The sequence below is a fragment of the Thalia democratica genome, chromosome 5 (assembly GCF_965202585.1).
Source record: "Thalia democratica chromosome 5, ktThaDemo2.hap1.1, whole genome shotgun sequence".
Taxonomy (NCBI): Eukaryota; Metazoa; Chordata; class Thaliacea; order Salpida; family Salpidae; genus Thalia; species Thalia democratica.
The window spans coordinates 41,327,298-41,349,828 of record NC_139169.1 but is presented as its reverse complement, the minus strand read 5'-3'; the positions used below and the strand labels follow the sequence as shown (position 1 = coordinate 41,349,828).

General features: G+C 24.9%; 2 non-coding genes across 2 annotated transcripts; both read right to left on the bottom strand.

The window, feature by feature from the left end:
• Positions 1–5,156: 5,156 nt before the first annotated feature.
• On the bottom strand, positions 5,157–5,238 carry Trnal-aag (transfer RNA leucine (anticodon AAG)). Its single transcript has one exon. It is a non-coding gene; the product is annotated as a tRNA-Leu (tRNA).
• A 5-nt stretch (positions 5,239–5,243) lies between these two features.
• Trnar-ucu (transfer RNA arginine (anticodon UCU)) lies at positions 5,244–5,316 on the bottom strand. The gene has a single exon. It is a non-coding gene; the product is annotated as a tRNA-Arg (tRNA).
• Between the last annotated feature and the right edge of the window lie 17,215 nt (positions 5,317–22,531).

Genomic DNA, 22,531 nt, shown 5'->3' with positions numbered 1-22,531 from the left:
ATATTAAAAAAAAAAGTATATGATATTTTGTATAATTATACTAGCTAGAAAAAAAAACTAAATACTAATGTCGAATAAAGTACAAGATCCTTTTTGAAATTTGTCCTAACAAAATTTAAAATTTAGTTATATAGGTTATGCATTGTGTTGTACGAATAATGCTAAAATAAATAATTTTTAATTTACCGGTATACAAAATACTAACTTGATATTTTTTGTTCATACCTATAAAAACTTTCTAACGCAGTCTAAAAATATAAGCAGCTTAATATGTTTACTTATACTGCATAGAAGTTTTTTATTTATTTTTCTATACACAATCATCTAGTTGATTAACTTCATTTTCAACTTATTACCTGATTCAGCCTGTTCTGTTCTTCAAGAATTTCTTCGCGTTCGTGTTGAAGAAGTTCCAAAGTTCCTAAGTGAACTTCAGTTTCGCTTTCAAAACCCTGCAGTTAAATAACTTTACAAAAACTATTTTTATTATTTGCTGTGATTAATTAAACAAAAATTTATCATTTACTGCTGTTAAATTAAAGTTTGTTTACAATCACTGGTCTAATACCAAATCATAGTACACTACTTAATTACTTGGCAGTAAAACTTGCTTGAGCTACCTCTTACGCTGTAGTAAATTCTGAGTTAAAAATTAATTTTTGGTTTTTAAACTATGTAGCAACTGCTAAATTATTTTATAAGTCTAGTTTAACGGTTTTAGTAATAATGATAATTAGACAGTTTTTTTTTTATAAATACAAACTTAAGTAAAATATTTTTTTTTTTAGTTTTTTTCAAGTCGAGAGTCTTCCTACGTGCAAAGACTACATATTTTATACTTTCATAGAATTCATAATTAAAACTACACAATCAACCTGAATTGACGAGTTCAAGTCTGAATTGCAGTTTTTCAGATTTTCCAACTCTGAAACAACCTGTAATTTCTCCTTTTGAAATTTATCGCAAAGCTCTTTCAACTCGCTCAATTCTGCTGTTTCAGTATTTTTCAGCGACCTGAAACCATCCCTCACAGTTTCCATAGCAACAAGCATCCTGTTGACGGTGTCCTGGCACCATGGTAACAAAGAATTTCCTGACCCGTTGCTTTCAGTGCTATATAAAAAAATATGTTGGATGCATTTATTTAATGGTTCAACGAAATAGTGGCAATCCACAATTATCAGACTTTTATATTTAAGACCTTAGCTAAAATTGGAAATATTTTTATTGAGTTGGAAAAGTTGGGTATTTATAAACAGGATATAAAAAGGATTTTACTTATTTTAAATGTTTTATAGCTTAAAAAACAATTATTAACACTTTTACGAAGACGTATAAATTAATATTTTAAGTTGATGAAAAACCAATGATTTCTGTTGAATTAAAATTTGGAATAAATTAACATATTTACTATTTGTAGTACGAGTCAAGTTAAAATGTTTTCAAACAATAATTATATAAATAATAGGTAACTTTTTTTTGAATTGATAGTTTAAGGAAATTGATAACATAGTTCGCATAAGTAGTTAATTTTAAATTAAAGTTTAATTAAGGGAAAAAGATGCTTGGTTCTTTTTTAATCAAAAAAGCAAAATATAAATTAAAAATTCATTCATTTTCTAAAACAAATTTTATAGCAATAAAAACTGTAATAAATTGTTTAAAATAACAACTTCGCTACTAAACTAACGATGAATTTGAATCGTTAAATTTTTCTTGCAAATCGAATACTTTTTGAGCTAACTTCTGACAAGACTCCTGCAATTCTTGACCGGAGTTTACAGATTCCTAAGAGTATAAATAAGCTAAACTTTGTAAAGAACAGATAACAAGCATATTAGTAGTATGTGGTCTAAAATATTCATTTCTTAATTAAGCAAAGAAAAGTACTACTTGTTTTTGAATTTTAATACTTTTAGACTTTTTCTTTATCTGGTTAATTAATTTAACTTACATAAACTTTAACTTTTTATTCGAATAATATAATTATTTTAGCAAGAAAAAAGTATTACTACATTAAGAAGACATAAACTTAAAAACCCTGTCGTTTTTATTATTTATTGCTAAATTCAAATTAATAATTATTGTGAACCATAATGCACAATACAAACAGAAAATACATTTTTTTAATTGAAAACTAACTTTTTCATCCAAGCGACTATTGAGGATTTTATTTTGTTTAAGAGTTTCTTCTAGTTCTTGTTGAATTTTCTGATGTTTCACATCTGTTTGAAAGATAACTGCTACAAATACTCAAAAAACTATTATACATTCATATCTAATCAAAGAAAATTATTCATTGAGGTAAGATAAATTTTGGTTAAAGACATCTATAGTAATACTAATAATATACTAAATTTCACCACAAAACCTTTAAAAGGGAATTCATAAAGATAAAAAAAACAACAAGTTTTATTCAGTTTCAAATACAAGTGAGAATATGACAATTTTAGGTGAACGCTACGAAAATTTCACATAAGAAGAGACTAACAAATAACACAATCAATTTAAAAATGTTTGTTAGATGGAAACAACAAATACGGTAGAATTCATTAAGTTATAGAAAAAATATTAAATAAACTAGAATGTTTTTTGCACGTCTTACGATAAAGATAAACTTAAAATTTTGGAAAAATGAAATTTTAAGCTTTTAAATTTTTTAATAGTTTTTTTCTAAACTTTAACAAATAAAACACAGTTTTTCAACTAATATTTTTAAAAACTGTCTGGCTGTATTTCGTTTTAAATATTTGATTTTTTTAATAAATTAACTTATAAATAAACTAGAAACAAGTAAGTGTAGTAAACATATATGCATAAACATATACTAACCGTAATCATCAAGTTTGCAGTTCAAACAATTTAACTCCTTGTCACGAGACGTCAGTACAGCTTTCAAATTGTCCAAATTATCCTGCATATTTTTCATTTTGTTGTCCAGTTTGCTGTTAGATGCTTCCATCTGTTCAAACTTCAACTCGCTCGTTTGAAGTTGTTCTAGTATTTCGCCTTTCTCCCGAACTAGTTCCTTTAAATGTAAAAAACTAAATATATTAAAAGTGAAAGGTTTTGACTTTATGGTTGACTAGCTGTATTAGGGATTGAAAAACTGCATCCAGTTGGCCATAATTAAAACTTCAATTATCTAAATTCATTACAATTTTGCTTTTAAATCGTTTTGTTTTAGTTTGAATGATATATTTTTAAATTAATATGTCCCACAATTTTTTCGATAAACTAAGCCCAAAATAGGTTCAGTAATACTTTCAAAATTGTTATGCTACTAATTAGGCTGCCAACGCCTGGGCTATATAATATCAAAGAACGCTTTATTATTTTAAACTTAAACTTCATTAATTATAATTAACAAATATTCAGAAGATATTGATTTAAGATTATAGCTTAAAGTGCCTAAAAAATAAAGATTTATAAGAAACAACATCCTAAAAACTAGCTCGCAACTTTCTTAAATATTTGATACCATTAATACCGGTTTACAAAATCATATAAATCTAAACAAAGTATTAAACTTATATAAAACACTAACCTTAACTAACAATATTTACAAAAAAGCTTTAAATGTTGCTACTTTTGAGACTTATTATTGATTAATTTATGTAACTTTAAAATATAACTCGCTCTAATAACAGCAGCTTGTTTAAATAAATTAAAACAATACAAAATTTCAAACTTACAATTTTTTCCTTGTTTAGCAGCTCAATTTGTCGGGTGAACTTTTCATTCACTTGTTGGGAGTGAGTGAGACGCTGTTGAAAACTTTTCAGTTCTTTTTCAAGTTTCTCAACTGAAATGCTCCCCTCACACGCCTCAGTTTGCTGCTTGCTAAAATTTTGTTACGTTTTCATTAATACGTTTGATCCAAAAGTGTTATTATTTGTTAACTTTAAAGAACACCTTAACAAATTTTTATAAAAACATTTATAAAAGTAAATGTAGTTTGCGAAAAATTAATTATACAAGTTAAAGACAAGGTAATTTTTCACAAATTAAATTTAAATTGAGAAGCATTTTTGTAACTTTTTTTAATTATAATAATTCTGAACGAACTGCGAGTTAAATTAATGATCAATAAGATTTGTTTGTTTTTAATATGTTAATGTTATATAGAACAGTAAAATTTTTAAGCGTTACACTGACTGAAAACTTTTAAAACATCACGAAAAGAAAATCAATTTAGTTAGCGGAAACAACAAATGTTTTACTTCTGATGATAGGTGAAGAGTTTTGGATTGACACAATCACCAGCTTGGTCTTGTGTTATGTTTAACTGCAATAAAGTTACTGTGTAATAAACCAGAATAATAATCATAAAGTATTCAAACAAACAAAAAATTAAGACATTTTGAAATAGTTAAAAATACATTTATTAAAGACGTAAATTTAAAATTTAAAAGTTACTAAATGAAAATTGAAAATATACTTTGTTTTCTTCTTTGAGATCAATATTGTGTGTTGGCATACTGTTCTGTTGATCTGTTTTAATTTTTCAATAGTATAAACAAACCATCTAATTAATACAAAACAAACTAGAGAAACCAAAAATTGATTGAAAGCACTTATATCACTATAAAAAAAAATAAACATCAATTACAAAAAGTATATGTTACCATACATAATTGTAATGTACATATACAATTTCTTCTATAATTTTCTACACCAACCGTGTTTATAATTTAAAAATTTAACTCTAACTACAATAAGAGTTTTTGTAAACTTGTACATAAGAAATGTACTAAATTTAACTTAATAATCTAAATCTACCTTTTATTAGCAGAAAGTATGATTTTTAAAATCATTTTTTTAGTTTCTAAAATAATAGCCGTTCATTTTTAACTTGCCTGTTTAAAAGGTAAATGTTTTTAATCGTAGCACTTTTAACTTGTTACGTTTAAACTTGCAAACGTGTGCATATAGAGTACGTGTAAATTAAAAAAAATGAAGGTTATAAATGCTGATTAAAATATAAATGAGTTAAGTTTATGCTCAAATGGATAATTTTTAGAACTTAACGTTTATAGGCTTAAGGTTAAGAGATAAATTGCTCGTGTAAAGTTAAGTTCGCAAAGTTTTTTTAATTCGTTATACACTAGCTTCTTAATATAAAATTATATAATTAAAATTTGTTCAAAAAGTAATGGCAGCAGTGGGATTCGAACCCACGCCTCCGAAGAGACTGGAGCCTTAATCCAGCGCCTTAGACCGCTCGGCCATGCTACCCTACGCATCTCCGCCGGGACTCGAACCCGGAACCTCTGGATTAGAAGTCCAGCGCGCTATCCATTGCGCTACGGAGACACGTTTGAAACGATAATTATAGTATATATATATTGATCGTTCTATTGCGTCATAATACAGTAGTAATCATACAACAGCTTACCGCTCAAATATCTTTCTTTATGGTTTTTAAATAACTTAACTGTATTTTTAGACCATTATTTTATTAAAATTTTTCCTACTAACGTGGATGAAGTTATTTTTTAGTTCAAAGTAATAAAGTTGTTAAATAAAAAGCAGTTAATGTATCAGTAACACCTATTTAAACTATCTATTTAACAAATAAAATGTATTTACTTTAAAATCAACACTATAAAGTATTCTTTTATTAAGAGTATTTTCAGATTAACATTTAAAATATACAATTTACAAACTCCGATTAAAACAAGCCAGTTTTGTAAATAGCTTATATTTTTTGTGAAACATGTAGAATGTACATATAAAAACAACAAGAAGTTACAAAAATCATTAAAATTTAGCATTAATTTGAAATAAGTTATAAACTTAAACAAAATTGCAAAAGGATTTTAAATAAGTTATTTTAATTCTAAATCTAAAGTAGCCTTTTAATTTCTTTGAAAAGTGTAAACTACACTTAAGGTAAAAAAAAAATTAAACGAGCTTCTATCTTTTTTTTTAATTTAATCATAAGTTACTTTTAAAGCATTGATAAAACCTTGTTATAATCACTTACTTTTTGTATCTTGTTTAACTTTAGCTTCTGTATTGACCACGTTTAACATTGAACTTAACTGTGAAAAAATTGTGTTAGCTCTTAAAGACAAAATAATAACTGTTGACAAAATTAACTTTTCCAAAATACATTTACAAAAAAAAAAAAAATTTATGCTAGTTATCAAAACCAAAAACAACCTAATAATTATTATTTAATTCACGAAAAATACTTAGTACTGTATAAAATTGAATGAACACAAATTTTTTATGCAAATCAAAAATTTTTAGAAAGGTAGCAGTGTAAAAACATAAATTTCCAATTAAATTTGGATTTAAAATTTAAAGTTTCATTAAATATGTTTTTGAAGACAAACGTTTCAAAAATAATAAACTGAGTATAAGCTAACAGCTTGGTATTTCATTTTAAGTTTCATTTCGTAGTTGCTATTAAAAGTTTAGTAGTTGAAAAATTTTTTCAACTTGTTAGTTTATATGCTTATAAGCAGTGAGAAATAAAGCAGTCTTTTTATTTTAAAAATTTAAACAGTTTAAGTATTTAAAGAGGCTAAACACTTAATTAGATAACAATTCAATAAGTTTTATTACAAGTTTTTGGTGATGCTTTAAATGCAAATTAAAAATTTTAATTTATTATCTCAAAATTCTTAACCGTTACATCTTAAAAAAGTTAACGAAAGGTGAGTTTCACGCATCAAATATAAAATTTTATCTATGTTCAGGCATTGATAAATAAAAAAACATTTCAAAACTATTTAACATAACAAAGTTTATTTCGTACAAACCAAATATATGTTACACCTTAATTTTTATACACAGCATCAAAAACTTAGATTAAAACTGCATAAGTGATTTCAAATTAATTTAGAGCTGTTACTTAATTAGTTAATAATATAATAAGTTATTAATAAAATAAGTTAATATAATATAATAAATAATAAATAAGTTAATAATTAGTTAATAATAAATATATAATAAGTTAATTATGTAAAAATGTTAAGAAAACCTTTTTCAAGGATTAACTAAATGTTCAATACTTTCACATACAATATTAAATTTAAGCATTATTACCTTTATAAAAACTGCTTCAAACCTACAAGGTGGCTTTGCATTTTTCTTATGAGTATTTTTAGTTTTTATTAATTATTACTGATAAGGATTTTTTTAGCTTTTTTACAAGGATTTTAATAATGACCTTTTTACTAAATTATGTACCATGACACATATAAACTTACTTTCTTTTGTATAATTTTATTATATTCATTAAACTACTTTCAAAACAACTACTTTTAGAGTGCTTAATATATTATTTACTTTAATTCAAAGGCTAGACGAAAAAAAATTTAACTTTACAAAAAAATGTTATTTTAATCAAAACTTTTTTTTTACTATTTTTGACCCTTCTTTGATCTGTATAAAAAGCACGTGCGCGCAATTTTACAGCAAACTTATTAAGAGCTGAAGCGTGATGAGAAATTTGAGCGGTTGTGCACAGGAAACTGCAGTCAAAAAGTTTCATAGATAACTCTATTGTTAATGCTGTGTATGAGCCAGTAGGTAGTTTTTTACTTAGTAAAAATCTATATTGCTTAAATTTTAAGTGCTGAAGCAAAACTAGTTACACAATTACAACAAACGACTTCTCTTTTAGTTATATGTGCTGTATAATTATCTACGTATGATTGTTTGAAACTTTACTCGATTAATTTATTTCTTTTACACATAATATTAAAATTTAATTTGTTTGTGTAAAAGAGTATTATCATCTTTTTAACATAATATATTGAATTTGGAAAACATTTTTTTATTAAATATTTAAAAGTAGCTAATGCTGTTTATATATTTTATTTCAACTCATCATAAAAATTTATTCAAAAGTTAGTAAACGTAAATTGAAGACAACTTATATATTTTAACATTATAAACTTATTGAATTTTACATTCAGTCTTCAAATTATAAATTCACTAGTCAAACTATTAAATCAAACTACAACTTTATTATCTTTAAAAACAATTTGAAATTTAATGCAAAACATACATTTTCTGCATCTTTATTTAGCACATTCTGGCTGTTCAATAACTGTTGCTGTAACTTTAAGGCTTTCTTCTTCAACATACTATCTTCTGATTGAAATTTTTCTATCTATAAAGTTTGGTGGTTAATCTAAAACCTTTTTTAGAATAGACAAAAACAAAAATTTTGAATTTCAATGAGACAGATGTCCTTATTTTAATTTAGTTGTAATTATTTATTACACAAAAATAATTATATTCAAATTAAGACTATCATTTATAAAATGAAGTTATTTAATCAAGTTAAAAAAAAAGTACATAAATTTTTAAATATACATTTTTAAGTAATCAATAAAGTATAAATAAATTCTATAAAAACAGTTTTAAAAGACATATATAGTACAAATTAACTTACTTTTAGTTGAAATTTTTCACATGTTTCCTCTAAATTTTCAACCTGCCTTGTCAAGACATCGTTTTGACTTCTATTTGTTGATAATTGTTGCTTCTGAAAGTTAGGTGTAAGTTGAATACATAGCTTATTTTGCAATTATGTTGCAAAGCATTGCTCTCTTATTCAACTACAAAACAAACATACAATGATAATAAAATTGAAAATAACTAAGTTAAAAAACTAACGTATTTATCTACGGAAGCCTGCAAACTATCACAGTTAAACTGCTTCTGCTTCAAATCGCTTTTAAGCTGCACATTCTGATCTTCCAGAGAATGGATTTTGTTGAGGACGTTCGGAGTAAGTCCTTCCTTCCATTCTTCTTTAGCCCAGCTCATGTCAGCAGATTTATTTTTTGATTTTATTTTTTTATTTCTTTCAACAGTTTACTTATTTAAATTTGCTGAAAACAAAAATCATATACAATATAATATGTTGATGCATTTAAAACTAACAAAGCATTCTGAGTGATTATAAAGTTTAATTTAAATATAATTTATATATTGATTATAAACTTAATTGAATATAAACTCAACTGAGAACCTTTTCTTTTCAAGGCGTAATATAACTTAATTAAACAATTGCTACAATTAATATTTTACCAAATGAAAATTAACATTGTAATTCAAATTAAAAAACATTTATCATAAATCAATAAACAGATTTTAAAATATCATTTAAACTAACTTTTACTCAACAAAATATTCAACTTATGATCTAGTCTAAATATGTTTTAAAGATATTTCGAAAATGCTACATCAATTATCATTTAAAACATATAACTATAAGCTGTTATGACATTATTATTTATAAAAATTTCTACCAGTTTACTGAGTAAAAATTGCTGCAAAGAAACTTTTTTCACAAACTAGTATGTAATTCTTCAATTTATCTTTGCTACAAAGGAAGTACAAACGTGCTAACTTATCTGTTATATGATACACTAAGTAGAAAAGCTTTTATTGTTTTAAAAATAACACTCACGGAACTGCTCAAGTAACTCTTTATTGACACCAAGTGCGGGAAAGCTGAAACAAAGTGTAGCAAAAGAGTCAAACAGAATATTACGTTTTTTTATTAGCAGTTGTTATATTTTAAACAAAAAATCATTAAAATTGTCATTTAGGCAAACTCTCATTTTCAAATGTTGATACTTTAGTAACTATTTTGAATCATTTTTTAAGCTAAAAAAAAACATTTAGAATATTTAAAAAAACAGACCAAACTTATTATATGTGCTAAAAAACAGACGCTAGAAAAATAAAAACAAACTATAAGTAATGTTTTATAAGAAACAAGATTTCAACTAAATGATAAGAATATTTAGTTTTAACAAGTATAAAATAAAGGCATAGAGGGAGAGTTAATTTGTCAACAATTTGATCTGAGTTTTTTGTTGAGTTTTAAATAAACTACAAATTACTTTTTACAGATCTTTTAAAATTAATAACAATTTTTAAGATATAGCTGGTGAAAGTTGGGGACTACAATAGGTTTCTAAATGGGGTCACAAACTAAAACGGCAAATAAATAGAAACCACTAAAAATATATTTCCTACTAGAATTTTTGAGATATTTACCTTAAATTTTCAGGAAGTTTTCCTAGTAATATTTACAAAAATCTAATCTTATTTAGAAAAAATTGTATGTAAAAATTTGTATAAAAAAATATCTCTTTTTTGTCACAATTTTTTATTTATTGAACTTTGTAACGTAAAAAATTTCTAAATATTGCAAGGAGATTTTACTGAAAGTTTGAGGTAATTATCTCAAAAAATGTAGGAGAAGACAGATTTCTAGTAAAATATTTTTTTTGCCTTTTTAGTTTGTACCTCCCATAAGAACCCTATTGTAGTCTTTGATTTTGACTAAATACATCTCAATTTCATTTTTTTAATCTGTAAAAGCAACTTGTAGCCGAGTTGAAAATCAACAAAATAAGATCAAATTGTGAAAAAAGTGATCAAATTGTGAATAAATGTTCCTACGCCCTTAAGGTCAATGCAAGAAACAATGTAAACTTTATTAAAATATAACTGTATTTTATAAATAATGATCTGTATCAAGTATTTATAGCTTTAAAAATATTAATTTTCAGAATATATTCTTTAAATATGGTCTTCAAGTTTAAATGTTGAAGTGAAAAAAAAATAACTTTTTTAATAAAAAATTTTAATAAAAACATTTAAAATAACTTAACAACAAACTGATAGATTTGTAAATGTAAATATAAAATAGTGACAAAGATAGATTTTTAATTATAAAGTTTTTTCTTCTATTAGTGTGAACATTGCATAAAAAATCTTTAACTTAATACTTAAGCACCCTACTTTTTTTAAACTTATACAAATTCTTTACAAATGTAGAAGTATCAGATAACTTTAAAAACTAAAAACAATAAGATCAACTTGTAAATATAAGTGGACCTCTTGTATTTTGAACAAACTAGGTATGATACTATTTAGCTAGCTTGTTAACAATGCACCATTAAAATACAGCAAACACAATAGTAAAAAACTAAATACAATTCTGACAATTTTATTATTTTGTTTGGTCTGCTTAAGACCTTCCCAGTCTACTACTAACAAAAAGCACAACTTATTGCCAGTTTTGGAAAGCTTACTGATGTTAAGGCAACTGTCTACTTCAACATGAGCAGTCTCAACCAATAAGGTGTTGTTCCAACAGTTTTTTCTCTTTCAGTGGATTCATAGGGAATATGTAACTAAATTAAACTTTTGTGATAAAATGTATAGTAAAATTAGCCTTGAGTAGCTAAAATATGCACATTTGAATGTAATTATTTGCATATTTGATTAAAAAAAGCAACTTTAATGAGTTGCCTGATAATCATATAGATATATATTTATACACTATTTAAATTCTCACAATTTTTTTTTCTTATAACACAATGAACATTCTCTGAAAAATTGAGGACAATTGCTTATGAAGTAAAGGAAAAACACGTTTAATATATTTTCAAAACTCTAAGGAAATTCGTATTATAAGGTATATTATTTATGCTGGAAACATTTTTACTTAAATGACTTTATCTCAAAAGTGTATCAAAAAGTACTTTATTGTACACAATTTAAGCTTTTACATAAAAGAAAATGTTACATTTCCTAAAAAAAAATTGACTACCCCATGGCTTTAATAGCAATGCTTCCAGTTGGTTTATATCATTTTTCATTCCAAGTAACTTTTCAGGTCATAATTTGAGACTTACACTAGATCTTATGGAGTTGATGATGAAGAGCAAAAAAAGGTCTTAAGTGTTTTGAATGGTAGTTTTGAAACTTATACAATGCTTATTCACTTATCCGGACTTCACTTATTCGGGCGCTCACTTATCCGGACAGTTTCAGTCAGAAGAATATTCAAAAAAATTTCAATATTAAACTCTAATATTTTTGTATGATACAAATATTTAAGCTCCTATGCTGTTAGAAATTTTTTATAGATTTTATAAATTCTACAGTTTTATCTAAAATTATGACGTAATAATACTACTAAAGATTACATTCTATCTTTGTTCAAAACTAGCTTAGTTATCATTAATCTGTAAGCATGTAGTAAGTCAGTTAAGATATTTTTAATTTAATCATTTAATTTTTTTAATTTATATTTTCTTTTAAACAATTTTTTCAATTAATAGTTAGGGCAGTTGGAATTACAAATGATAAATTTTACTTGCTTGACCCTCAAAAAACGTACATTGTTGCAAAGGGTTAGTAAGTCTGATGTTTATCTACTTTAAAAAAATGAATTAATTAACCTAAAATTTAGCTTTTATTATTTATCATTTTATTATACATTTCTCACGTTTACTATGTATTTGTTTTTATTATAACACTTCTATTATGCATTGCATTATATGGGGCAGTTATATCACTATATGAAAAAATTAATTTTTTTTTACTTATCCGAACATTTTTACAGAAAGATTGTGCCAAACGTGTCCGGATCAGTGAATATGCACTGTACTAGATACTATGGAAAAAATTTAGGGGGCCACAAGGCCATAATTTGAAACTTACACTAGATATTTTAGAGTTAATAATGAAGTGCAAAAAAGTCTTAGGCGTTTTTAATGGTAGCTTTTTGAGGAATGATGTTGGAGGGGGCCATAGCTTTTTTTATTTCTTTATAGGGGGCCTTTTTTTAATGTTTGGCAAACCCTTCACAACTTGATCTTATTTTGTACAGTTTTAAGTGAGCTACAAACTGCTTTTTATAGAATTTTTAAAATCAAAATATTTTCAAGATATAGCATGGAGAGTAAAATAGGTTACTTATAGGGAGGCGCAAACTAAAACAGCTAATAAATATAAATCACTAAAATTTACCTTATCATTTGTTTTTTGAGATTAAAATTTTAGGAAATGATCCTTGCAATATTTAGAAAAATCTATCATTACAAATTTTAAAAAAATTAAAATATAAAAATTTTATTATAAAAGAAAACAATAAAAAACTTTCATTATTAATGTTTTTTTGTGATGAAAATTTTATTTTTTAGTTTTTTATAAAGGCTACAATAATCATATAATTAAATAAAGAAATTTTATCTGATTCACTTGCAACTGAAAAGCACTTTTTGGACAAATTCAGGCACTTTTCTAATTTTTTCTGTATATGTTTCGATCACTTTGTTTTGATCTTGCAATGTTCCTCAGGGAGTTTCAAAAGTCATTCCTTACCAACAGGTTATAATAAGGCAATATTGACAACTATTTTGGTAAAAAAGGCTAAAGAAACTAAACAATTTGTTAAAAATAGATTCTAAAATTTTAACCAGTAAAATGACAAAGCTAAAATTTTGATAATATCAGGGTTATTAGGCAAAACAATCCTGTAATATTTTTAAAAGAAAAAGACTGAACATTTAAATCATGATTCAATCAAAACGTAGAACTTTTGTAGACTATGTAGTACTGATTTTTTTTTCAATGAAATCTTAAGGTTCTTAAGAGTTAGAATTATAATAAATACATCAAATTAGGTCTGTATTCAAGTAAAATACTTTTAGTTTATTAGGTAATTTATTTGAGACACCTTGGAAGTTAGGACAAGTAAATTGTTAATTTAAACACTAAAAAAAGAAACTTTATTTGTTTTAAGAACTAAAAATAAGCCCTTCTATTCAAGAATTAATTACAAAACTGTATATTATTTGCTTGAATTAGATGTTTGGCACAAGTTTTGAATATTTACAAATTACTAAGCTAAAACTAACTTTAATGTTTACAAACAAGATATTTTAACTTAATCAGGGCAGTTTATGAAATAAAAAATAGTAAAAGCCAAATCAAATAGAAAATATTTCTTAACTTGCTTAAAAATAAGTTTAATAAAGTAATTATTCTTTAAAAGCCGACGAATATTAACTAATATATATAATTCAATCTTCTTGTGTCCACAAATTTATTAAACTACAAATAAATTAAACATAAAAACTCAAATTAGTAAAATAAGACTTACACAAACATCTAATTTTCCTAAAGAACTGATTATTTTTAGAATTAAAGGTTTGTGTAAAGTTTAAAGACATTTTTTTAAATTTAATTAAAACAATAAGTTTGTTTTAATCTTTATACTATTTTTAATGTTAGCTTTTTTAAATGTTTTATTTAACGATTTTTACAACTTAAAAATTATCTTAAAATTTTGAAAGTACAAGGTTTTCAACAACCAGTTTAATTAAAAATAATCTATAACTTTATTTTAAAGTAAAGTTTTTTTTATAACTTGATACTAATACCATAATTTTAAATGAACTTACTTAACAATGTCCTGAACATGACTTTAAACCAGGGTTTCCCAAAGTGGGCGATATCGCCCCCCTGGGGGCGATTTTAGAAAGTCGGGGGGTGATAATTAGTAAGGGGGCGAAAGGGTGGGCGATAACTAGTAAGGGGGCGAAAAGGGGGCGATTTTGAAATTTTGGGCTGTCATAAAATTTTCAATTTTTAAATTGCTATTTTACTAATTTTAGCTTGCTAATAAATATTTAAATCTGAGGTAAAACTTAAACAAAAAATCTTTATTTTATTCATGTAAAATATAGAGACAAAAATCAAGTGCTTATGACTCCTACTTTCAAGTAAATTACATATTTTCATTCATATATTTTCTTATTTAACAATTACATAGATCATAGACGATCGGAATCCCTCTCACCATTTTTAAACCTGACGTATATGTTATTTAGGATCATAAATCGTTCATAAAAATCTATGTTATATATTATTAAGTTCCTAGGTAAATTGGCAACCCTGTATAACTTTATTTCTTATTTTAACTTAGTGACTTTTCAAAAAACAATTGGAAATATCATGAGGTGATAGTTATATTACCTCATGATATTTCCAATTGTATTTTGAAAAGTGACTGACTTTGAACTAAAAGTGAATTTTTCCAAAGAACGAAATAAAAGCTTTTGGACTCAACAAAAACTAAGGCAAAAGTATCCAATCATTTGAGAGGAATATAGATTGTTGTTTATAGTTTTTACTTTTAGCTATGTTGTTGAGAAAGCTTTCAGATCAGTTATCAACATCTTGAGCAAGAGATCTAATCTAGATATTTGTAAAGGAGGCTTTTTATTACTGATTAAGAATCAGATAAGAAAAACTTGCAAGCAGTCATGAACCTCATCCTTCACATGATATTAGACTTCAGTAGCAGACATTATTTTATGAATTTTTTTTTGTTTTATTTAATCTTTCAAAATACTTTTTATTTAACCTGGTTTGTATTGTATTTAAGGAGTCTTTTTATAATAAAATTTTATTAAGTTATTTATTCTACAACAGATTCGCATAATGCCTTATAAATATTAATTACGGTAGACTTCCTCTTGAGTACGCACTTTTTACCCAAAAAAAAAAGTGCAAATTTATATTTTCTAAAATTTAACTTAAATAAAGTCTATTACTAACTACGTATTAATAAAACAAAAAATACATGATATTTAATATCTTATATAGATCTATTTTTTAATGAATGTTTGTTTTATGTTTTAGTTGGTTTTATGTTTATGCATAACGTTATTGCATATAATATATTTAAATTTATCATTTTGTAAAAAAAAAGGTAATAATTTTTGAGTTTGCACATTTTGATTTCGTTCAAAGTGCCAACTCAAGCGGAATTCTACTGTATTTATTAAATCATCTATGTTTTAAATTTGATATTAGTTTTATTTTGACCTGGTTAATTTTGTAGTTTATATTTGTCGTTTTACATTACATTAAAAGTTTTTATAGCATAGTGATTAAAGTGTTTGTTTGAATTTTTCTTGTTATTACTTGTTTAATCTGTATAAATGAATAAATTTTGATGACCATTAAAGTTTTTATTTTAAGTTTTTTTTGTTTTAAAATAGTATAGATTTGAGGTCTATTTTTGAAATTAATTCAAATTTTTCATTTAAAAGATTCTTAAACTCAATTTTATTTTCTAACTAGATTTATTATCGTTAAAAAACCCATACATTAAGGAATTTTAAATTATTAATAAATATGTTTTTTGTTTTATCTTAATTTTTTATATGTTAGCAATTAGAATGTGTTGTTTATTTTAATAGTTCAACACTAGCTTTTAGTTTTTCACTATTTTCTTGTGGTAAATTATCATAGGCTAATGACTAAAAAAAAAATTTAAAACAGTATTAAATAAGCCATTAAAAAGACTGCTGTAGTTACAAAACAAGACTTTAAGCTAATTAAAAGAATTTTATCGATTGCTTTCTGTTCACAGAATTAACTGTAAAACTTTTGATTTTTTTTTGAATATATATAAAAAAAATAAATTGTTAAAATTAAGGTTTAGTTTCCTAAAGGTTATTCCAAGTCAAATACTTTTTAATGATATTCTTTTACAAAACATGTAGTTTATAAAGTTTAAAATTATTTTTTTTACTTTACAAGTAACTTGCTTATAACATATCTTAGCATTAAAATTAATAACTTTACTTCATTAACTGAAGCTGTTGATGAAACCACTTTTCATGTGAGATAATCAACCAGTCGGTCAAACTTTCTCAAACTAGATCATAAATTATGTTTTATTATTTATTTTATTATGTGTAATATAAACTGTTTATTTTTTATAGTTTCCTAATCTCTGGTATAGTAATTTTAGAATAAGCCTATTTATAAAATAATTTTAGTACTTTGTGCGGCTTAAACAAGTTACTTAGTATTAACTTCTAAATGTCCGAAATTCGTTATATGAGAGATTATTATAATGTCAGGTTTAAATTAAGATTTCAGATGGGTAACGTACGGTTAAGATCCAGTCAAATATCGACATGCTAAGTAACTTGGAAACTAATTGTGCAAAAGAATCAAAATTTAGTTTTTTGAAACTTAGTATTTTGAAATACACTTTCAATTTGGTTTTCAGTTCACAATAGTATTTCCTAGATCAGAATAATACTAATTAATTTTATTACAATTTTGCTCGAGTTTTTTAATTTTCTTATATGTTAATTTTCGAATTATGCAGCCAGCAATTACATTTTTTAAACGAGTTGAAACTAGAAAAGATTTTTTAGTATATATGAATTGCTGACTACAAAAGTTGTCCACCACTACCCTAAAAGTTTCATTAGTTTTAAAACAGTTCATATCTAAACAAGATTAATTACAAATTACACAAGGCTTTTTAGTAATTAAGTATTTTAATACACTTAACTGGGTTTATAAGAAAACAAATGTAAATTATTTTCTCAAGCCCTGTAAATTACTTTGAACACAGCCCAAAAGTGCGTGCATAAGAAGTACCAGACTAAATTACATTTCGAACACAACTTTTTCGGCTCAAAAGTTTCTACTCAAGAGTAAAACTACTTTGTAAAATCGTGGGGGGGCGATTATTTTTCGAATTTCTGAAAAGGGGGCGATTTATAAAATGAGTTTGGGAAACCCTGCTTTAAACTGTATCCTGGTGTATGACTCGATAACCGAAAGATTTTTTTGTACACCAAGTCCTTGGACCAAATATTTGAGCGCTATTTTTTTCGTTCAATAAACAATAATGTTTATCAAAAATATTTTTAAATACATATAATCAAGCCATTTGAAGTGCACCACTATTCAAATCGGGGAATTCAAGTTTTTCAGAAAAAATTAAAGGACCGAAATTTACAAAATAATATATATTTATTTCATAAGTACTCAGGTCTTATCAAAAACTACAAACCATTTTTTTCATTTAGCAAAATTAAAAGTGTTTTTTGAGTGATGGCGAAAATGATTTTTTAAATATAGCATTTTTGAATAATTTTTACAATTTTCTTTAAACAAACTTATTTTTTAAATTTTTTTACTGACATAAATTTATTAACGAGACTTACAAACACTTTTTTTTTATATATTCTAATTCTTGTTTTTTGCCCTTTAAACATCTCTTAAGAATTTAAAGTTTTGGAGTTTTAATTGTCCAAATTTGAATCGTTATTTAATCAAATAAAGTAAACTTAACATAGTTGTATTTTACAATTCAAAAAGCTTCATTAAAACTTTTAACTCCAAACTTACAATTTTTTAACGATTATGATTATTTGTTTTTTGTACTACTTTTGTTGTATGCATTTAACATTTTTTTTTATAATTTGTTTTTAACAGTACAGCTAATTTAATGGTTTACCATAATAAGAATACCCAAAGCATGTATATCTGATCCGCTTAACTAAATTCTAAAACTTACATAAGATATTGTGGTGTTTGAAATGAAGATTTTAAAAAGTTGTATGGAAAAACTTACAAGATATTTTAAACTTACACTTGATTGATATAGTAAAACTAAGTATATAATTGGTAATTGATTAGTTTTTGTGATTTAAACTTATTTAAAATGTTTGGTTCCATTAAGGGTAACAAGATAATTCAAATTCAGACAATTCAAATTCTTGAAAAATGTTTTAAAGAGGCCACACTTTAAAAACAGTTTATATTTGAAAAGAATAAAAAAGCAGTTATAGATTTAGCTATTAAGATTATGATGGTAAAACAAATTTGCATTAAAACTATAGAAAATGAATTTTAGAGCTTACTAAAAATTATTTTATTCTAAATTTAATATATTCACTTCTCAAAAAATATAAGTTGTTTTGCGAAAAGAAAAATATCGTTTTTAGATAGTTAATAAGGTTAACTTAACACCGTTTTTATTGTAATATATATGACTTTTTTAGATATGGCTTGTTAAAAAATTTTTTAAGAATTTAAATTTATGGGACACAGACAGTCCCTCACGCAAGAAATAAACTTTCCAGTTTGGCTCGCCGACTGGAAACATTCGCAACCCCTAATTTAGACTAAAACATAAATTAAATGATTTATTTTAGTAACCCGAATGTGGTTCTTAATAAAATACGTTTATCTGTTGTTAATCAGGTTAAAACAAGCTATCTGGACAAAACGTTAAAAGGTATGCGTGGTGTGCGACTCGATAACAAGAAGGATTTTTTCGTGCGCCATTAATTACAACCATAAATTTTGAGCAATTTTCTGAAAGTTTTGTAGTATGTTCTATTTTTATTTTCATCTGCGGTACAAACGAAATTAAGTTTTTAATCCCTGCTTCCTATTTATTAAAAACAAAACAATGATACAATGATTTCAAAAAGTTAGACTTATGGTTAGAAATTTTAAGTTTTACGGTGGCTAATCAGTTTTTAAACTTAATATTATTTATTATATAAATTTATTTAGTTTTAAACTGAGTAAATTCTTAACTGGTTCATATTAAATCAAACAACAAGTAGTTATTTCACGACCAATTTCTCTTTTATACTGTGTTTATTTAAGTTTGATTTGCTCAATATAAATATTTTTATAACAACAATCCAGAGGACGGCAGCTTTATCTAAGTCGCGGATTTTTTTTTTTCTAGAAACAGTTGCTCGCGGGCCGCACTGTATAAAAAATCTTCGCGGACCGCAGTTATTTAAAAATAGTTCTAGTAATTAATGCGAAAGTACTTATTTAAAACAAAAACGAGTTAACTAAGCAATACTAGAGCCCTTATAAAGAATATTTATAAATTAAACCGCCTAAATTTAATTCTTTACAATAAAAAAATATCTAATTGTTAAAAAATACGTTTTTTGCTGTGAAGTATCTTGCGTAAAGATGTTTTCTTTACGGACCGCAGTTTGCCGACCCCTGCAAAATTAAAAAAGACATTATTGTGACTTAAATGTGCCATATTCTATATTCAACTACTTTTTTTTTTAAATACTTCTGAAAAGTTTGGTTCTAGTCATGATGTTAGTTCAAAAAGTTTACTGCTTATACTTTAAAATGTTTTATTTTACGGTAAACTAACAAATTTTTATCTAATACTTGTCACAACTTATTGAAAATTACAGAACTGCTCAAAAGACAAGCTTTTAGTTGTAAACTTATAAGATGGTTGAAAACCAGTTTTTGAGTTTTTAGGAAAACCAGTTCCAGATATAGAGTTTCTATACAAAAACAAAAAAGCATCTCAAAATCAAGATCTTGTTGACTTTCATCCAACTTTTCATAAAATTAAAAAGCAATCTTATGCTAGCTTAGCACTACTAGTCGCGTTGATTTCTTTCCTTATTTACAACTATATATTGTAGAAGGTTGCAGTGAAAAGTTTTTGAAATAAAATAAATTGTATGTTGTATTTTTAACATTGAATATCTTCACAAAAAGTTAAACTGACCATAACAAAAATTAAACATTACTTCGATTCATTACAGTATAATAAGTTCTGCTTATAAACTCTTTAAAATCTTAATTAATTGACAGCATATATTTTTAGTGTTTTGTTAAAAGTAAAAGCTGTTACTAATATTTTTATTAATTTAAAAATTTATTAAATATTTTTTGTAGTCGTTATACTTTTTGTTCTTAAAAAAGATAATATTTTTTACATAATTTTTTTTTTCATATAGTTTTTGTTTCAAAGCTATATAAATATTAACTTATAATTACGTCAGTATATTTAAGTACGCATTAGACTGCACCGCATCAGTAACAGTTCATTTGACAATTTGCGATCTGCATTGTCACTTGTTGATGGTCGTGCGATGCAGTCAAGTTGTAACACCTCAGTTTTGCTGAAGATAGCCGAATGACCACTTCTTTTTGAGCAAAATATTTAAGAAAAACGAACTCAAAAAATAGTTTTTTGATATTTCCAAAAATATGTAAATTTTGTTAGTTGATAAACTAAATTAATATTAAAATTTTTAACCTAATTAACTTTGTTAATCTTTATCAGCTTCTTTTATCACCAAAGTATTTCTTAGTAAAATTTCATTAGAAATTGGCTTTAATAGTCTTAAGCTCAATGTTTTGTGTAACCTTTTATTTCTATAATACTTACCTCGAAAATTAAAATGAATATTATTAATAGATATACAGTTTTCGAACGTATAATTTTTTTTTGCCTTTTTTAAATCAGTCAACTGTAAATTATACTCATGTAAATAAAAATTAAAGTGGCTTAAACTCTTCTTTTATACAAAGTCCCCTATTTTTATTTTATATTTTATTTCTAGTGCTAAAAGAAATTTTTAAGCTGAACACATGAAAAACTTATAAGTATAATATCTTAAGATACTAACAACAATAATATTCTGATGGTGTACGTCTTAAAATATTATAAACTTAGTTTAAAAACGTATGAGTTATATAAAAAAAATAGTTGCATTAAGAATTGTTTTAGGTAGATGCTTTGAAAATATTCTTAAACTAAAACCTTCTAAAAACTAAATTTTGTGTTAGATTTAACAACGAATTTTAATTTATGTAATTAACATGATCAATAATTATGTATTGAATGTAACAACAACCGATTAGTACTTGTTATATATAACTTTTATATACAAAAAGTAACAATTACTGATGTTTGCTGACAATGTTATGCCGCGTTGTTTGCTTTTACAAAAGCCGGCATAACGTTGTCTGCAAACATTGTCAGTAGTTGTTTGCTTTTTATTAAAATATATATATATACAAGTACTAGCCGGTTGGTGTTACATTCAACACGAAATCATCAAAGAAAAAAGAAAATAAACTTAGCAAACGTTTTTTTTTTAATTCAAATTTACAGTTACGACGTAAAATAGCAAGCTAATTTAAATTAGCCTGTTTTAAAAATACTTATGTATACAATACGTGTTAAGTTTTTTTTATTCAGTTTTGTTTGTTTTTATTTTATGTTTTTTTTTCGTTGAAAAAATGCTTCGGTTGTAAGGGCAGGTTTCTTATCTTTCTATTATATCTTTTTAGTGATAAATCTCTGTTAATACTCTTTATTTAAAGTTTTTTAGTTAGTTTTTCTTGAATTTAAAAATTAATACCATGATGTGGTTTCATCTTTAATGACAAAGTGATTAAACTATTTGACGTATAAAGTTTTTTATTTTACTAAATTTTAAAAGTAAAGCATAAATATGTGAGAGCATCTTACTTTATTTTTTTTAACCTATACTTTATGTGAACTTAATAAATAACTTATACTACTTGTTCTTCAAAGTGTTTGATAAGTTTATTTTTAGGTTTAGTTATACATTATTGAATGTAATTACTGTAACATTTAAGTAGACAGTTACATCTTTTTTTAAAGTATTTTGTTTAAAGCCACTAAAAAGTTACGTTGCGCTTTAGGCTGTAAACATGCTTTAAATATTATTATACAGCTTTAGTTGTTTAAACGCAGTTTTAGTAGTTTTAAAATTATAAAATTTTAAGCTTAGTTGTTGTTAATGTTTGAATGTTATGCTTCCTACTTCTTTGTTTTAATTTAACTTAAAAACATTTTTTCTAACTTTTTGAACTCAGAATACTCTGTTAAACAAAAAAAAACTGTTATCCTATTTTTATTACGCAGTTTACTTTTGGTTTGTTGCATCATCTGTTACTTAAATAATTTTATCACAGTTAACAGTGATGACTAGCCACTGGTTAGTAACCAGTTAATAATAAACTAGAAGATGCCAGAAATAAAAAGTTCATAAACTTTTTATTAATTTAGTTTTTATCTCGTTATGAATTATTTAGTAGAGTTTTTGTTTTTAATATG